The sequence below is a fragment of the Anomaloglossus baeobatrachus genome, chromosome 6, assembly GCF_048569485.1.
Source record: "Anomaloglossus baeobatrachus isolate aAnoBae1 chromosome 6, aAnoBae1.hap1, whole genome shotgun sequence".
In the NCBI taxonomy this organism is placed as follows: Eukaryota; Metazoa; Chordata; class Amphibia; order Anura; family Aromobatidae; genus Anomaloglossus; species Anomaloglossus baeobatrachus.
The window spans coordinates 232,011,504-232,029,616 of NC_134358.1; positions in this window are offsets into that span (position 1 = coordinate 232,011,504).

Genomic DNA, 18,113 nt, shown 5'->3' on the forward strand with positions numbered 1-18,113 from the left:
TGTGAGGCCTGAGAGCAGCATACAGCCATGCCAGAGCCTTGGTAAGTCCACCGCACACGCTCCAATTCCTCTATCCTTTCTACCACTATTTTTAATCTCCGGATTCGGTCTACGGTCCGTTGTATCCTGGGGAGACCAGCCCGGCACTCAGTCGACAGCTGGGATAACTCAATGTCCATATCCATATTCACCTGCTGCATGTGACATTGCTTCTGAAAATTCGCATCAGCCCCAGGGTGCCAGTGAACATGTAGAAGATACTGTTCTTGCTCCATCCCTTATTGCATGCCTGTCTATGGTTTTTACAATATACATATAAATGTTATAGCATAGCTGATTTCACAATTGAGTCTACTGAGAAATTTAGTAGCCTCTTCGAAGGGCCTCAGCCACCGCTTTACACTGCTCATACAGACACTTCATCATAGGCAGCATTGAATTCCATCAAATTGCAATCCCAAAATCAGGTGATGCTCAGTCAAACCAGTCTGCTTATGTAAAGTCTGTAGGGTGTGTATCAACACATAAAAATGTTAGTGTCGTGGGCGGAGGAGGGGACGCTGCGCTCTCCCACTGCTCGGGTCCGGCTGCCGCTGCTGCTGTGGCCGCTGCTGCTCGGTGGCTCGAGCGATGGGCCGGATCCCGGGGACTCGAGCGGCGCTCCTCGCCCGTGAGTGAAAAGGGGTTTGGTTTTGGGGATTTATTGTCCGTGACGCCACCCACGGTTGTGGTGATTTTTGGTAACACCACCGCTGCTCTGTATGGGGATCCCCGGAGCGGTGACAGGGAGCAGCAGAGTTGTTAGTTCTCCCCTCCGTGGGTAGGGGTTGGTTGTCCCGGGGCCCAGTGATGGGGTGGAGGATGAGGGATGGCAGGCCAGGTGCGGGGCCTGGTGAGGTGCAGGGTCGCGGGGGGCAGCGCTGTGCCTCACGGCACGGTGGTACTCACTCAGCCTGAGACGGTGACACAGTTCTCGGTAAAACACACGGCTGGAAAGACGGTTCCCACGGACGGCTGCTGTTGCTTTTCCCCGGTAGTTAACGGTGACTGTCTCTTTCCCTGCACCTTGTGTAATGTTGGTAGCGATGGGTTCCCACCGGTATCCCGCTCCCCGACTTGGATATGGGCCGGAGGAGCCCCTCTTTGCCCGCAGGCGCTGGCCCTGAGAAACTGGTGCCTTGGCGGTGGCGGTGTCTCTCTCATACGGTTGGACTGTTGCCTTCAATCGGGACTTAGTTGTTTGGAAACCCGGAGGTCCCCTTCACTGACGGATTTGGCAAATTTACGGTGACTCCTAGCCTTGCCGGGATCCGAAAGGCCCCTGCCAATGGTGCTGGCTTCTCCTTGTGTACCGGTCCGGTACTGCCGGGTCACCACCCGCCAACGGTCCTCACGGCAGCTCCGATAGGCCACTCCTGCAGACGGTCACCGCCGTCTGCTAACCTTGCTGTCTCTGTCCGGGGCACACACCCGGACTAACTTCAGGCTCTGTTGCTGTCACTTTTCTCCTCACACTTGCTCCTCTACCACTCAACTCCTCTCACTTCCCTAGCTTCACTCTCACTGCCTGTGTTTTCCTTCCTCCAGGACTGTGAACTCCTTGGTGGGTGGAGACCAACCGCCTGGCTCCACCCCCTGGTGTGGACATCAGCCCCTGGGGAAGGCAACAAGGATTTCTGGTCCAGCTTAGATGTGCCTAACCGGGGTGTAGGGTGTGGTGATGTCATTACTTGTGACCCGTGGCTTGCCCAGGGCGTCACATTAGAAATGCCAGAACACTCTCCTGGCTATTGACAATACCTTCTAGAAGCAGATATTTATTTAAAAAGTATACAATCAAATTTAGGACATGTGCCATGGAGGGAGCAGATGTTAATCTGCCAAAGCATTAATGTAGCCACAATGTTCCAGGCATACTGCATGATATTTGTTGCTTGTTGAGGAAATGGAGGAGATAGACAAGCACCACCTGGTGTTGGAACTAGTCCTGGCAACGAACCATAAAGGCTTTACCACCTGTTCTTGTTGGAGGGATGCATTACTGCCAAGCAAAAAATGTACCAAATATGTAATGAAAGGCATGTACTGTCCCTACCCATAATTGCTTCTCCAGGTGTAAACTTTGCAGTGAACTTTCAATACCAATGACAAATCCATAGAGTGTGTATCCCTTTCAGCAAAAAATAATGGTGGCTGGATATTTTCCAGCGAAGCTAAGTGCATCACATAATTTAAAAAAAAAAAAAGTGGAATCTATGAAATGGCAGCACTATCAATAATGTGACCAAGTGGAAATTAAGTTGGCACACAAACAGATGACTAGGCATATAATGTTTTTTTATCAGGTATAGATGTCTGACAGTTCGACGAAAAAGGAGGAGGAAGAGTAAGGTAACAAACATTAGAATATGCTTACATCGGTTATATAATTTACGAGGAGGTGGCCTGGCTATCAGATAGACAATCACGGAAAGAAGGAGGATGGCTTGCTCATATTGCTGGCTAGTTTGCTTTTTGCCCTTATGTGCGAACAGAAATCCATAGTTCCAATTTGTGGAAAAGCGTTAAGAAGTTATTTTCCTCCTGCAGAGCCTGCACATTGCCAAAGATTAGTCAGCGAGCAATGTTCAAAATGATATCTAAATCAATGATGAAAGCACATAGGACGTGCTATCATCATGACCAAGACTAGAGCTTTCAGGTACTATTTAATCTCTTCCACCAATATCATTTGCATCATCACCTGCTCCCAAGCTGAACATAGAAATAGCAGATCTGCCCCTGGAAGATCTTTTGGTCCAGACGAGAGCTCCGCTTTTGTTTGGAGATGTCACAACCCTTCCCCTTTGATGACATTGTAGAGCCCACCTGCAGCGGTCGGCCCAGGGACACCACTTCACCTTCAGGGACACCACAGGTTCTCCACTTTTTGGTATAACTGGCTACAGGTATGTCAGGTTTATTTACATAGGAGTCATGATGCAACTCACAATTTGCGGTCAGGTTTAACGAGCTTCTGGGGCTGATAATGTCTGCAGTCGGATGGTATGGCCTACCGTGAGTGAGGATGGCCCCAGGGGCTCGGGTGCGTAGAACAACAGGTCCCAGAATAACTCAGTCTCAGTCCGGAAAGTTTTTCAACATGTTTACTCAATTTTTGATGTTATGTGAGGTAACCTGGGTGATGCTGAGATAAACCAAGTGGAACAAGGAACTCCTTCAAGCCTATCTGAGGGTAACCATTAACTCGCCTTCCTAGCACTTCTTGTTTCGGATAACCCCTGACTTGAAGCAACATGGGGTCTATCCAAGGAAGTTGCTGCTGCCTTTTCTCCCCTTTTTGGACCGTTTGCCGGCAACGTGGACCAGTTGAAATGGCTTCTGGCTCTGTCTCCTTATGGGTGCCCCTGTTGCTACTGAGGCTCGGACTCTAGATGGTTGGCGAGGGCCCTCCAATCCCCTCACCAGCAGGTTTAGCAGATAAATAAATGAACGTCTACTCTTGGGACCTGTTTCCTGTGCGTGACTAGTCACCAGCAGTCCCCGTACTTGACTGCCTCTCTTCAGGTGTCTTTCTGACTGACTCTCCGGTAACTGTTCTCCCCCGCTAACAGCTACTACACGTGAAGGGTCTGACTAGGGTGTCCGTGTGTCTCCGTCTCCCAGCCACTGTCGCACTCCACCCCCAGACTGGCTCACTCCTCCTACTTTTCTTACAGCCTCTGCAGCTTAGCTTCCAGCCCTTCCCCTCCACCCCTTGACAAGAATTGAAAGCTAGCCTCTTCCAGAGGCTACCCAAGGGTCCCATCTAATGGTGTGGGAGACCTGGTTGCTATGTGTCTGGGCGTGCACACCCCTTTCTGGCCTTTGGAATTACCTGGAAGCACTGTCCCAGCATGGGTGCAGTACTCAGTGGTGCCTGACCAGGTCAGGGGCATCACAACATCACCTCATCATCAACCTGGTCTGGTTCCCAGATTGTGTCCATCACACAATCATCATCATCCCTGACTCAGCTGACAGTTGTCTCAGAATGGTAAATGTCCTAGTAGAGGGGGCCGTTTTTTTCCACTCTCATTTAGGTACTTGGCCTGGAGTTGGAAGAAGCTGGTGCAACCCACTCTGGAAGTAGCTATTTAGGCTGCAGTGTTGGTGCTGACTGCAGTAGTCTGTTTGTGTGTTTCTCCTGCCTGTCTTTCTTCCCTTGTGTGTTGTTTTAATGCAGCAGTGGAGATAGTGTCCCTTACCTGTCCACTCACTAGCCAGGACTATTGTAGGGTCACTCAGGGCTTAAGGTTCCTGCTCAGCAAGAGATGAGGAATCTGTATAGGGACTGGCTAGGAGTGCAGGGTACAGTTGCAGGTAAGTGGAGGAGGTGTCCATCTTCCCTCTCACTAGCATCAGAGACCACCGTTGTTAATGTGTCCCTGGTGCACCCCTTGTTTGTCATGGTAAAACCCTAGTCTGTTGTTTGTTTTACTTAATGCCAGACCTTCCCTAAAGCCTAGGTCACACGTAGCGACGCAGCACTATCTGACCTTATCAGGATCGCTGCTGCGTCGTTACATCGTTGCTGGTGAGCTGTCAAACAGGCAGATCTCACCAGCAACCAGTGACCAGCCCCCAGCCAGCAGCGACACGTGGAAGTGATGCTGCGCTTGGTAACTAAGGTAAATATCGGGTAACCAAGCAAAGTGCTTTGCTTGGTTACCCGATATTTACCTTGGTTACCAGCGTCCGCAGAAGCCGGCTCCCTGCACATTCAGTTTGTTGCTCTCTCGCTGTCACACTCAGCGATGTGTGCTTCACAGCGGGAGAGCAACGACCAAAAAATGTTCCAGGACATTCAGCAACAACCGGCGACCTCACAGCAGGTGCCAGGTTGTTGTTGGATGTCACACACAGCGACATCGCTAGCAAGGTCGCTGCTACATCACAGAAAATGGTGACTTAGCAGCGACGTCGTCGTTGCTGTCGTTGTGTGTGACATGACCATAAGTCTGTGCTAGGACAGCCACTACTACTACCACCACCACCAACACAGCTAGGCATTGAAGCCATGTACTCAATTCCCTCAGGCATAATCTCATCCAAGTCCAAATGATGATTATTCATCTCATTCAGTACATCAACTGGAAGAAGTTGTGAAACTTCTTCTTTTGCATCTGAAATGCTGTACCTTAGGGGAATAAGGTTAAGAAAAAACATAGATGTCATTGACAGAACTGAACATACACAATCAAGAAGATTAACTGTTAAGGAAGCAGAGAGAATGAATTTGCAGAACACTGACTCAAGCTGACAGTGTGTCTGTCTGAGATAACATCATCCTGCTGTGACAAAGATGAGTGATGTGCCATATATTCCTTAACATTTTCCACTTCTCCACTAAAACAATTGCTAAAGACAAAAGAGGACAATTGTGATCTGCACTTTGTAGTACTAAAGATGGGCAGTGAGCCCCATAGGGGCGAATAGGCCCAATGACGATCGGGAGGGTTAGGGTAGGAAAGGGTTAAGTGCTAGTGCAGAGGTGTACGTGGGGGCTACCTGATTGGTGGGGGAGTCGGGAAAAGGGATTGGGTGAGGGATATGTTATGGGAGGCGTGTTGTGCTGGGTATAAAGGGGTCAGTGCAGAGGTCACTGCCCCCTTTTGTCCTGCATACAGTGTGTCCTCCTGTGCTGCTGCATCCCTCACCTGGCATGGCTGAATTAGCGGCACTGCTGGAGCTCGTGCGTGGGGCCTCTGAGGCCATAGGAGTGGACGCGCTGCGGGAGCAGCTGGAGGCAGTCTGTGGGGCTGGAGCGGTTATGGCTCCTGCTTCTATGCCCGGACCTGCGACGCGCGCTCGGCGGGCGCGACCACCGGAGCGCTACTCCCCCGGCGTGGGGAGAACAAGATCTAGGAGCCCCCTCAGGGACCCTCCGGGGCATCGGAGCCCTCCTCACTCACCTGCTGGAGAGTTACCCGCCGCCGGGAGGAATCCTCGCCGGAGATCCCGTGGGCCAGAAGTGGGCGGAGCATCGGCGAGGCCTACTTCCGGTTTGCGGCCTGCACAGCCCTGGACCGGAGCGGCGGCAGCCCCCAGTGAAGTGCCGGCTGGGGGTGGTGCCCAGCATCATAGACCGGAGGTGGAGACTCCCTGCAGGCGGCAGGGGAGAGGGAGCAGACGGAGCGGCGGCGCAGAGCGGGACAGCAGCAGGAGGGGACCGGAGGTAGGGTCCGGCAGTCCGGAGGGCCCTGTGCTGCGGTCGGTGATTACGGTCCCCCCCAGCGAGGAGCGGGCTGGGGGGAGTTCCCTGCATAAGGCGAGAGCGGCACGGCCTTCCTGCACTCGGCAGGGAGGGTTAATCGCAGGAGCAGCAAGCGAGACTAGGACAGCGCAGCCGGCAGGCAGGAGACCGGCCAGGAAGGATGGCGGAAGGACGCCGCGTCGCACCAAGAGGAGTAGGCCCAGCAGGAGACGCCCGGAGGCGCAGGGTTCGGTGACCGTGGGGGTTGACGGCCGCCAGGTGCAGGCTGTCCCCTCGCTGGTCCCCCCTGAGGACCTCAGCAGCATTTCGGACTCAGGAGAGGAAGAAGGACCGGAGGAGGCGGCAGGACGGATGGATCGGCTGAGGGACGTGTGCGGTACGGCTGCTCCGGCTTCGGTTCAGAGGCAGCTCGGTGAGAGGACGACTGATAGTTTTAATGTTGCGGGTAGTGGGGGCGGGGGTGGGAGTTCCTCCGCGGGGGGCAGTAGGTTGGGCGTGAGTGCGGTTGGGCAGTTGGGGTTACCCGGATCGGAATTTTGGGGTCAATTGTTAGGGGTGTTGCAGGGGTTGTCGGCTGAGAGGGTAGGTCGGAGCGGGCCTGGGTCTCCGGCGAGGGCTTGGGTGGGCCCCCTGGTTGGTGTTCCGCCGGTGGTGCCGGCGCGCGAGATGGAAGTACAGGAAGCTGCGTCGGCGGTTGTGGTGGGACAGGCGGACGGCGTAGCGCCTGGGGCAGAGGCGAATAAGGACATGGAAAAGGAGAAGGAAAAAGAGGACGAGGTTGTGCGGTTGGACGATAGGGCACGGAGTGAAGTTTATGTGTGTTTTGAAAGTCCGTTGGGTGTCCATTTGAAAAAGGAAGTGAGGGAAAAGATATGGAAAGGGGAGTATGTGGAAATTTTTTTCCTGCTCCCCTTGGAAAAGTTTAACTTGGACAAAGTGAAGAAGTGACTCCAAAAAGGAAAAGGAGGATGAGGAGAAGAGGAGGTATAGGCTGATACCAAGAACTTTTACTAACTGGCTACAGGCATTTGCGATCTTAGCCAGTGTGGTTGGGGAAAAGGAGCCGGAGCATTGTTCCGCCGTTTTCGGTTACATGGATTCCATAGGGGAGGCGTACAGAGTGTACGGTGGTTTAGGGTGGCTGAGATATGACGAGCAGTTCCGGCAACGGAAGGCTCTGCGGCCTGGCTTCCGGTGGGACCACAAGGACATTTCCTTGTGGATGCGATTAATGACGGCTCCGGCTCAGCCCTTTCGTAGGGGTGCCGGGAGCCCGGGTGCGAGTGGCGGGTCCCCGGCTGGCCAGAGAAAAGGTGCCTGTTGGCAATTTAATGAAGGGCAATGTAAGTTTGGGGCGTCATGTCGGTTCAAACACGAGTGTTCTGGTTGTAGAGGTTCCCACTCTTTCGCCAGGTGTTTCAAAAAAGGGAAAGGAAAGGCAGGAGAGGGGTCTGGAAAAAGGGAGGATGCCGGTGAGGGTAGAGGTGATGCTTAGCACTGGCTCCCTGCACTCGTAGCCAGAGTACACATCGGGTTAATAAGCAAACCGCTTTGCTTATAGTTACCCGATGTGTACCTTGGCTACGTGTGCAGGGAGCAGGCAGCCGGCTTCAAGAAGCTGCGGACGCTGGTAATGAAGGTAAATATCGGGTAATCAAGCCTTTGCTTGGTTACACGATATTTACCTTGGTTACCAGCGTCCGCAGAAGCCGGCTCCCTGCACATTCAGTTTGTTGCTCTCTCGCTGTCACACTCAGCGATGTGTGCTTCACAGCGGGAGAGCAACGACCAAAAAATGTTCCAGGACATTCAGCAACAACCGGCGACCTCACAGCAGGTGCCAGGTTGTTGTTGGATGTCACACACAGCGACTTCGCTAGCAAGGTCGCTGCTACATCACAGAAAATGGTGACTTAGCAGCGACGTCGTCGTTGCTGTCGTTGTGTGTGACATGACCATAAGTCTGTGCTAGGACAGCCACTACTACTACCACCACCACCAACACAGCTAGGCATTGAAGCCATGTACTCAATTCCCTCAGGCATAATCTCATCCAAGTCCAAATGATGATTATTCATCTCATTCAGTACATCAACTGGAAGAAGTTGTGAAACTTCTTCTTTTGCATCTGAAATGCTGTACCTTAGGGGAATAAGGTTAAGAAAAAACATAGATGTCATTGACAGAACTGAACATACACAATCAAGAAGATTAACTGTTAAGGAAGCAGAGAGAATGAATTTGCAGAACACTGACTCAAGCTGACAGTGTGTCTGTCTGAGATAACATCATCCTGCTGTGACAAAGATGAGTGATGTGCCATATATTCCTTAACATTTTCCACTTCTCCACTAAAACAATTGCTAAAGACAAAAGAGGACAATTGTGATCTGCACTTTGTAGTACTAAAGATGGGCAGTGAGCCCCATAGGGGCGAATAGGCCCAATGACGATCGGGAGGGTTAGGGTAGGAAAGGGTTAAGTGCTAGTGCAGAGGTGTACGTGGGGGCTACCTGATTGGTGGGGGAGTCGGGAAAAGGGATTGGGTGAGGGATATGTTATGGGAGGCGTGTTGTGCTGGGTATAAAGGGGTCAGTGCAGAGGTCACTGCCCCCTTTTGTCCTGCATACAGTGTGTCCTCCTGTGCTGCTGCATCCCTCACCTGGCATGGCTGAATTAGCGGCACTGCTGGAGCTCGTGCGTGGGGCCTCTGAGGCCATAGGAGTGGACGCGCTGCGGGAGCAGCTGGAGGCAGTCTGTGGGGCTGGAGCGGTTATGGCTCCTGCTTCTATGCCCGGACCTGCGACGCGCGCTCGGCGGGCGCGACCACCGGAGCGCTACTCCCCCGGCGTGGGGAGAACAAGATCTAGGAGCCCCCTCAGGGACCCTCCGGGGCATCGGAGCCCTCCTCACTCACCTGCTGGAGAGTTACCCGCCGCCGGGAGGAATCCTCGCCGGAGATCCCGTGGGCCAGAAGTGGGCGGAGCATCGGCGAGGCCTACTTCCGGTTTGCGGCCTGCACAGCCCTGGACCGGAGCGGCGGCAGCCCCCAGTGAAGTGCCGGCTGGGGGTGGTGCCCAGCATCATAGACCGGAGGTGGAGACTCCCTGCAGGCGGCAGGGGAGAGGGAGCGGACGGAGCGGCGGCGCAGAGCGGGACAGCAGCAGGAGGGGACCGGAGGTAGGGTCCGGCAGTCCGGAGGGCCCTGTGCTGCGGTCGGTGATTACGGTCCCCCCCCAGCGAGGAGCGGGCTGGGGGGAGTTCCCTGCATAAGGCGAGAGCGGCACGGCCTTCCTGCACTCGGCAGGGAGGGTTAATCGCAGGAGCAGCAAGCGAGACTAGGACAGCGCAGCCGGCAGGCAGGAGACCGGCCAGGAAGGATGGCGGAAGGACGCCGCGTCGCACCAAGAGGAGTAGGCCCAGCAGGAGACGCCCGGAGGCGCAGGGTTCGGTGACCGTGGGGGTTGACGGCCGCCAGGTGCAGGCTGTCCCCTCGCTGGTCTCCCCTGAGGACCTCAGCAGCATTTCGGACTCAGGAGAGGAAGAAGGACCGGAGGAGGCGGCAGGACGGATGGATCGGCTGAGGGACGTGTGCGGTACGGCTGCTCCGGCTTTGGTTCAGAGGCAGCTCGGTGAGAGGACGACTGATAGTTTTAATGTTGCGGGTAGTGGGGGCGGGGGTGGGAGTTCCTCCGCGGGGGGCAGTAGGTTGGGCGTGAGTGCGGTTGGGCAGTTGGGGTTACCCGGATCGGAATTTTGGGGTCAATTGTTAGGGGTGTTGCAGGGGTTGTCGGCTGAGAGGGTAGGTCGGAGCGGGCCTGGGTCTCCGGCGGGGGCTTGGGTGGGCCCCCTGGTTGGTGTTGGTGTTGGTGGTTTGGGGCCTTCTGCATCGGAGAATTGGTTAGCCCTGCCAAGCATGCAGTAGGCGGGCTGTTGTTTGGGGATGTTACGCTTGGGAGAGATAGAGTCGAATGCCGGCTACGGTTCTCAAAGACTGATCAAATAGGTCGGGACGTTTGGTGGTGTTGTTCGAATTGCCAGGGCACCACCTATGCCCAGTGTTTCAGGTGACGGAGTTTTTGAAGGTGCGGGGTGGCTACCCCGGTGTTTTCCTTAGGCATGTGGATGGATCCGCTTTATCGCGTTTCCAGTTTGTTGCAGTACTCAAGACAGCTTTGTTACGGGCTGGGGAGGAGCCAAGGGATTACGGTTCCCACTCCTTCCGGATTGGGGCAGCGACTGAAGCCGCTAGGTGGGGGCTGAGTGAGGATTGGATCCGGCGGATTGGGAGATGGGAATCGTCCAGGTTTCGTTTGTATATTAGACCACAACTGATTAGGTGATGGTTGGTGACATGGGGTTACTTGAGTGTGTTATGGTTCTAGTGGGCGGTGTTGCTTGTTCAATTGTGGTTTTATTCATGGTCTTTATATTTTGTAGGTCCATGCCTTGTGTGGATTCTCGGGCACTCCTTTGTGTTTTGGGGAGCGTTGCGGGCGGATGTTCGTCGGGATGGTCGGCAGCTCGGAGTGGCAATGTCGGAGGCCCGTGTGAAATGGCTCGGAATACGGGGCATGACCTGGGGGAGAGTTCGCCCTGAAGTCACGTATTATAGCCGTATTGACAGGGAACCGGATGTTTTTATCCTGCATGTGGGGGGGAATGACCTTGGAGTGAGGACGGCGAGGGAGTTAAAAAGGGATATCAAGTTAGACTTGCTTCATTTATGGAAGGCGTTCCCTGGCATTTTGATTGTGTGGTCCGATATCGTAGCCCGGGCGCAGTGGCGTTTTGGGAGGTTGGTGGATCGAATTAACAGGGCGCGGGTGAAATTGAATCGGGCAATTGGCAGGTTCGTAGCGCGGAACGGAGGATTAGTGGTCCGGCATAGGGAACTGGAAGAGTCCACCGGGCAGTATTTGAGGTGTGATGGGGTCCATCTCACGGACATAGGTTTGGATTTGTGGATGTTGGGTTTGAGGGATGGATTGGAACAAGCATTGGGGGTGTGTAGGGCCCGGGCCAAGTAAGGTGTTACTTGGCCGGTCTGTGGCGGGGTGATAGGTCCGTTCAGAGAGGTTTGGTGTATCGACCGTAGGTTGGTTGGTATGAAGTCACTCAGGGGGAGTGGATTCGATTTGGATGGGAACTTGTGGGCGGAGGTCCTGCAGGTTCTGGGGAGGGGTAATTAATAATGGAACGTTGATTACCCCACACCTCGAGTTGGTTGGTCACGGCCGAGGTGGTCCCCTGGGCCGGTTGGAGGTTACGGCCGGGGGATAGGAATGATGGTTGCCCTCTCGGATGGACCTATCAGGTGTCATTTTGTGGAGAATATGTATATATGTACAGGTTCAGTTGTTAATGGGGGTGGCATGTTGAGCCACGAGTTTTGTACATATATACTCTTTTAAAGGGAACCTGTCATCAGAAATTTTGCTTTAAACCTAAATGTTTCCCCCTCTGCAGCTCCTGGGCTGCATTCTAGCAAGGTTCCTGTTGGTTTTTTTGCTCCTTTTAGACCAAATATAATACTTTATAAAGGTGTACCTTTTGGGATGCAAATTTTCTAAATTGTCCATAGGGGCGGGCTCTCTGGTGTCCGTTATGTCCATCCTGCCGATTTACGCCGTCCCCCAACGCAGCATTTCATACTTCCAGGATGCCGCCCAGTGAGCCCGTGGTCCGGCGCATGCGCAGTGCCACTGTAGCGGGACTGTGCACTGCGTGCATAGTGTGACCGCTGGTGACGTTTGCGCAGGCACGAGAATGGGCGGCGCTGTGTTGTCATCGCAAGTGCCCGCGCTTTCCCCTCTGCCTCCAGCGTTCTGCGCAAGCGCTGGCCAGATGACCGCACGTCCCCTCTTTCCCATGTTTCCCTGTAGCAGGAAATAGATGGGAGGATCGGAGCAGGACACCACCGGTTACGGCCAGCGCTTGCGCAGAACGCTGGAGGCAGAGAGGAAAGCGCGTGCACTAGATTATGGGTTGGCACTTGCAATGATAATCACAGCGCCGCCCATAATCTCGTTGGGGGACGTCGTAAATCGGTAGGATGGACATAACGGACACCAGAGAGCCCGCCCCCATGGACAATTTAGAAAATTTGCATCCCAAAAGGTACACCTTTATAAAGTATTATATTTGGTCTAAAAGGGAGCAAAAAACCAACAGGAACCTTGCTAGAATGCAGCCCAGGAGCTGCAGAGGGGGAAACATTTATGTTTAAAGCAAAATTCTGATGACAGGTTCCCTTTAATAAAGCTGTGGCCATTCGGCAATAAAGTCGTAGTCTGTGTCGTTATTTTAAGTATAGTGGTAAGGGGAAATTTGTCATTGGAGACCCGGTGATCCCTATAGATACGTCATGTCAGAATGGCTGGTAGTTCTAATGTTGATGCTTTTTATACCTTCCATGTTCTTAAAGCCATGTTAAGGATTTATTATTCAAAATTTCATTTTACCTCATTCAATACAAATATCATTTGCATCAAAATATATATGCCTCTGAAATAACTTTTCTAGTAGAAGCATTTTTGTTAAAAAATGTTATCACACAGTAACATTTGCTGAAGGTGACTAATACAAATGTGCAAAAGAGCATAGAGGACCTGATCTTCAGGATGTCATCTTGATTTATGAATTATTACCTTCAGCAGTTATTGGAAGTGTCCATCGCTGCTTCTCACTGCAGGTAATCAGTTCAGGAGCAGAGGGTGGCATCATTTCCAACTTAGAGCTATTGCTGCTATTTGAAAAATGATAAATTTGTCAGCACAGATAAAATAATTAGATTCTGTTGATAACAGCCAGCATCACTCAGAATAAATGCTTTCACTATTTAGCTACTGTGATTGATGTCTGTCTTTAGCTATAGGCACACTGGGAGAATTAATTAAATGGATTAGGCAGATTGTCTACATTTTCAGCATCTTCATATTTCAAATTTAAATCCAGTGGGGTAAAATAAACCTCATTAAAACAAAATGGACAAAACAGGATTAACCCTTTCCAGACTTTGGATGCACTGAGATGTCCTACTTGCATCCCTGCAAATGGACATAGCAATATGGCAAGGTGATTATGTGGAGCTGTGACCAAAAAAAATCACCATTGAGAACTCAGCTTACGGCCTCCTTCACACGTCCGTGTGCCCGCTACATGTGTCGTCCGTTTTCACACACACCGGAGACACGGACACACGTAGACCCATTAAAATCAATGTGTCTGTGCACAAGTGCATATTTTCACATGGACCGTGTGTCCGTATGGAGCATGTGTGTGTCCGTGTACTCCACACGTAGACATGTCCCGTTTTTCTTCGGCAGCACGGGTGTCACACGGACCGCATGTGACCATATGACATCAGTGTGACACGTACTGGAGAAAACCACATGTCTGTGAAATAAAATGATAAGATGATTTTCTATACTCACCTGTCTCCAGCACTGATGTCCCCAGCACTACTGTCACTTGCTTCCAACCTCATTATGCTCATTCATATGCACTCCACCAATGATCGGAAGCAGCAGCAGCGCCAGAAAGAGCAGCACCATGGACACGTAAGTATAGAAATTCATGCTGTGCGTGTGCTATACGGATGTCACACGGATAGCACACTGACAGCACACGCTGAACACACACACGGACACATGCACACACGCACACACATACGCACCTACACCACGGACCATGCAAAATGTGTGTGTTTTGCACCAACATGTGAAAGAGGCCTAAGTGATAGCTGAGTTTCTGCTATACAGCCAGGGCTGGTTTGAGCATCGTCCATAGCTGATAAATCCTTTAGGCCTAAAACACACTTCCGCAAAAAAAACCGTCTGTGTGACACGGTCCGTTTTTCGGGTCCGTGTTCCGTTTTTTTGGGGCGTTTCTCCGGTACGTATGGCATCCGTGTGATGGCGTATGCGAGCCGTGTGCACGTGTAAAATGTCCGTGTTTGTGTGTAAAATGCCCGTGTATGTGTACGTGGAATGTCCGTGTGGAATGTCTGTTTGTGTGTTGCACAATGTTATTGATACATGTCGGCTGACAGCAGACAGAGTTGCGTGATGAGAATGAACTCAGGTCAACTTCACCCAACTTCATTGTCATGCCGCGGCTCTGTCTGTGTGCCGCGTGCTGATTAGCGGTCATCTGTGAAGGATTCACCAGTGACCGCTAATCCCCCGAGTGACTGAAGTGAGCAGCCCTCTCTCATACTTACCGCTCCCTGATCACCAGCGCGGCGAGGAACAGCTGTGCAGAGAATACGCGGCAACAATTACTTTGAATATGCCGGCCGCTCATTAATCAATCTCGTCTTCCCTGCTTTCTCCACCCACAGACGCCTGTGATTGGTTGCAGTCAGACATGCCCCCCACGCTGAGTGACAGCTGTCTCACTGCACTCAATCACAGCAGCCGGTGGGCGTGTCTATACTGTGCAGTAAAATAAATAAATAAATAATTTAAAAAAACGGCGTGCAGTCCCCACCAATTTTAATACCAGCCAGATAAAGCCATACGGCTGAAGGCTGGTAGTCTCAGAATGGGGAGCCCCATGTTATGGGGAGCCCCCCAGCCTAACAATATCAGTCAGCAGCCGTCCAGAATTGCCGCATACATTAGCATTACATTAGCTGTCACTCAGCGTGGGGGGCGTGTCTGACTGCAACCAATCACAGGCGTCTGTGGGTGGGGAAAGCAGGGAATACGAGATTGATTAATGAGCGGCCGGCATATTCAAAGTAATTGTTGCCGCGTATTCTCTGCACAGCTGTTCCTCGCCGCGCTGGTGATCGGGGAGCGGTATGAGCCGGGGGAAGAAAAAAAATGAGCGCCAATGTAAGTATGACTGAGAACAGCAGAAAAAAAGGTAAGTATACTGACTTTAATTTAAAAAAAAACCAAAAAATAAGATCGCTAGTGTAAAAACGCACACGCATGAAACGTGCTGAACATGGACATACTCCGTGTGCGGTACGTGCAGGCACAGACCCATAGACTAAAGCGGGTCCGTGCCTGCGTGCTGCCGGCCAAAAACAGACATGTCGTCCGTGTAGAAAAGCGCACACACGTACTTACCACACGGTCACACGTTCCGTGTGATTTTACGTGTGTGTGCCATCTACCATTGAATAACATGGGTCTCCGTGTGTACGTGTCTCCGGTACGTGCAAATACGTACCGCACACGTACAAATTAAACGGATGTGTGTTGCAGGTCTTAAATGCTGTGATCACTGGTGCTCGCAGAAAAAAGGAGTTTGCAATCTTGGGCAGCCGATGGTGGTTTTAGCAAATGGAGGTCAAATAATGACGTCTGGATCTTCCAAGAACGTGGCTTGTTAGATCCTGCCATAGGCTCGCAGCACACATCCGTTGAAAACGTGCGTGTTTGGTCCGTTTCCGTACATACCGGAGATACGACCAAACATGCACATATGTTTTTTTATGTTTAAAGGCACACATGCGTGTTATTTGATCTTCCGTGTGTTCGTGTGCGTCCCACGTTTTTTGCTCCGTTTGGCACGGAAGCATGTTCGTTTTTGGGACGGAGCACGCACACACGGACATAATGTTAACCTATGGGAGTCCAAATAAAACGTTCCTTGCAATGATGTGTGGTTATGTTGTCCATGAGAAATGTCCGTGTGTGATGCAAAATGTCGTTACTACATGTCGGAAGACAGAGTAGCGGGATGAGAATGAACTCGGGTGAACTTCACCCGACTTCATTGTCATGCCGCGGCTCTGTCTGTGTGCCGTGTACTGATTAGCGGTCATCTGTGAAGGATTCACCGGTGACCGCTAATCCCCCGAGTGACTGAAGTTTCCCCCTCTCTCATACTTACCAATCCCCGATCCCCGGCGCGGCGCTGCACGGCATTCACACTGCTCCGGCGTCTTTTTCTAATTTGAAAAAGCCGGCTGCTCATTAAACAATCTCGTATTCCCTGCTTTCCCCGCCCACCGGCGCCTATGATTGGTTGCAGTGAGACACGCCCCCACGCTGAGTGACAGGTGTCTCACTGCACCCAATCACAGCAGCCGGTGGGCGTGTCACTATGGAGTATAGAAATAAATAAATAATTTAAAAAAACGGCGTGCGGTCCCCCCCAATTTTAATACCAGCCAGATAAAGCCATACAGCTAAAGGCTGGTATTCTCAGGATGGGGAGCCCCACGTTATGGGGAGCCCCCCAGCCTAACAATATCAGTCAGCAGCCGCCCAGAATGGCCACATACATTAGATGCGACTATTCTGGGACAGTACCCGGCTCTTCCCGATTTTGCCCTGGTGCGTTGGCAAATCGGGGTAATAAGGAGTTAATGGCAGCCCATAGCTGCCACTAAATCCTAGATTAATCATGTCAGGCGTCTCCCCGAGATACCTTCCATGATTGATCTGTAAATTACAGTAAATAAACACACACACCTGAAAAATCCTTTATTAGAAATAAAAAACACAAACACATTTCCTGGTTCACCAATTTAATCAGCCCGACAAAGCCCTCCATGTCCCGCGTAATCCAGGATGGTCCAGCGTCGCTTCCAGCTCTGCTGCATGAAGGTGACCGGAGCAGCAGAAGACACCGCCGCTCCTGTCACCTCCACGCAGCAAATGAAGAGAGCCGCTTGATCAGCTGAGCTGTCACTGAGGTTACCCGCTGTCACTGGATCCAGCGGTGGCCGCGAGTACCCTCAGTGACAGCGCAGCTGATCGCGCTACTCACCTCAGTTGCTGCGTGGAGCTGACAGGAGCGGATGTGTCTTCTGCTGCTCCGGTCACCTTCATGCAGCAGAGCTGGAAGCGACGCTGGACCATCCTGGATTACGCCGGACATGGAGGGCTTTTTTGGGCTGATTAAATTGGTGAACCAGGAAATGTGTTTGTGTTTTTTATTTCTAATAAAGGATTTTTCAGGTGTGTGTGTTTATTTACTGTAATTTACAGATCAATCATGGAAGGTATCTATGGGAGACGCCTGACATGATTAATCTAGGATTTAGTAACAGCTATGGGCTGCCATTAACTCCTTATTACCCCGATTTGCCAACGCACCAGGGCAAATCGGGAAGAGCCGGGTACAGTTCCAGAAGTGTCACATCTAATGTATGCGGCAATTCTGGGCGTCTGCTGGCTGATATTGTTAGGCTGGGGGGCTCCCCATAACGTGGGGCTCCACTTCCTGAGAATACCAGCCTGCAGCCGTATGGCTTTATCTGTCTGGTATTAAAATAGGGGGACCGCACACCGTTTTTTTTAATTATTTATTTATTTATTTTACTGCACAGTATAGACACTCCCACCGGCTGCTGTGATTGGGTGCAGTGACACAGCGGTCCCTCAGCGTGTGGGCGTGTCTCACTGCAACCAATCATATTTGCCGATGGGCGGGGAAAGCAGGGAATACGAGATTGATTAATGAGCGGCCGGCTTTTTCAAAAGAGGAAAAGCCGCCGGAGTTTAGAGAACAGCCGTGCAGCGCCGCGCCGGTGATCGGGCAACGGTGAGTATGCGAGAGGGGTACTCCATTTAGTCACTCTCGTGATTAGCGGTCACCGGTGAGTCCTTCACGGGTGACCGCTAATTAGGACGCGACACAGACAGAGCCGTGGTATTAGGATGAAGTCGGGTGAAGTTCACCCGAGTTCATTCTCAGCGCGCGACTCTGTCTGCTGTCAGCCGGCATGTCTCAACGACATTTAACATCACACACGGACATTTCACACGGACAACACACACACACACGTCAGTTAAGTTTCACACGCACACACGGCCATTCCACACCCACACGTGGTTACCATACGCCGGACACACAGTCACCACACGTGCGTTATTTACGGACCAAAAAA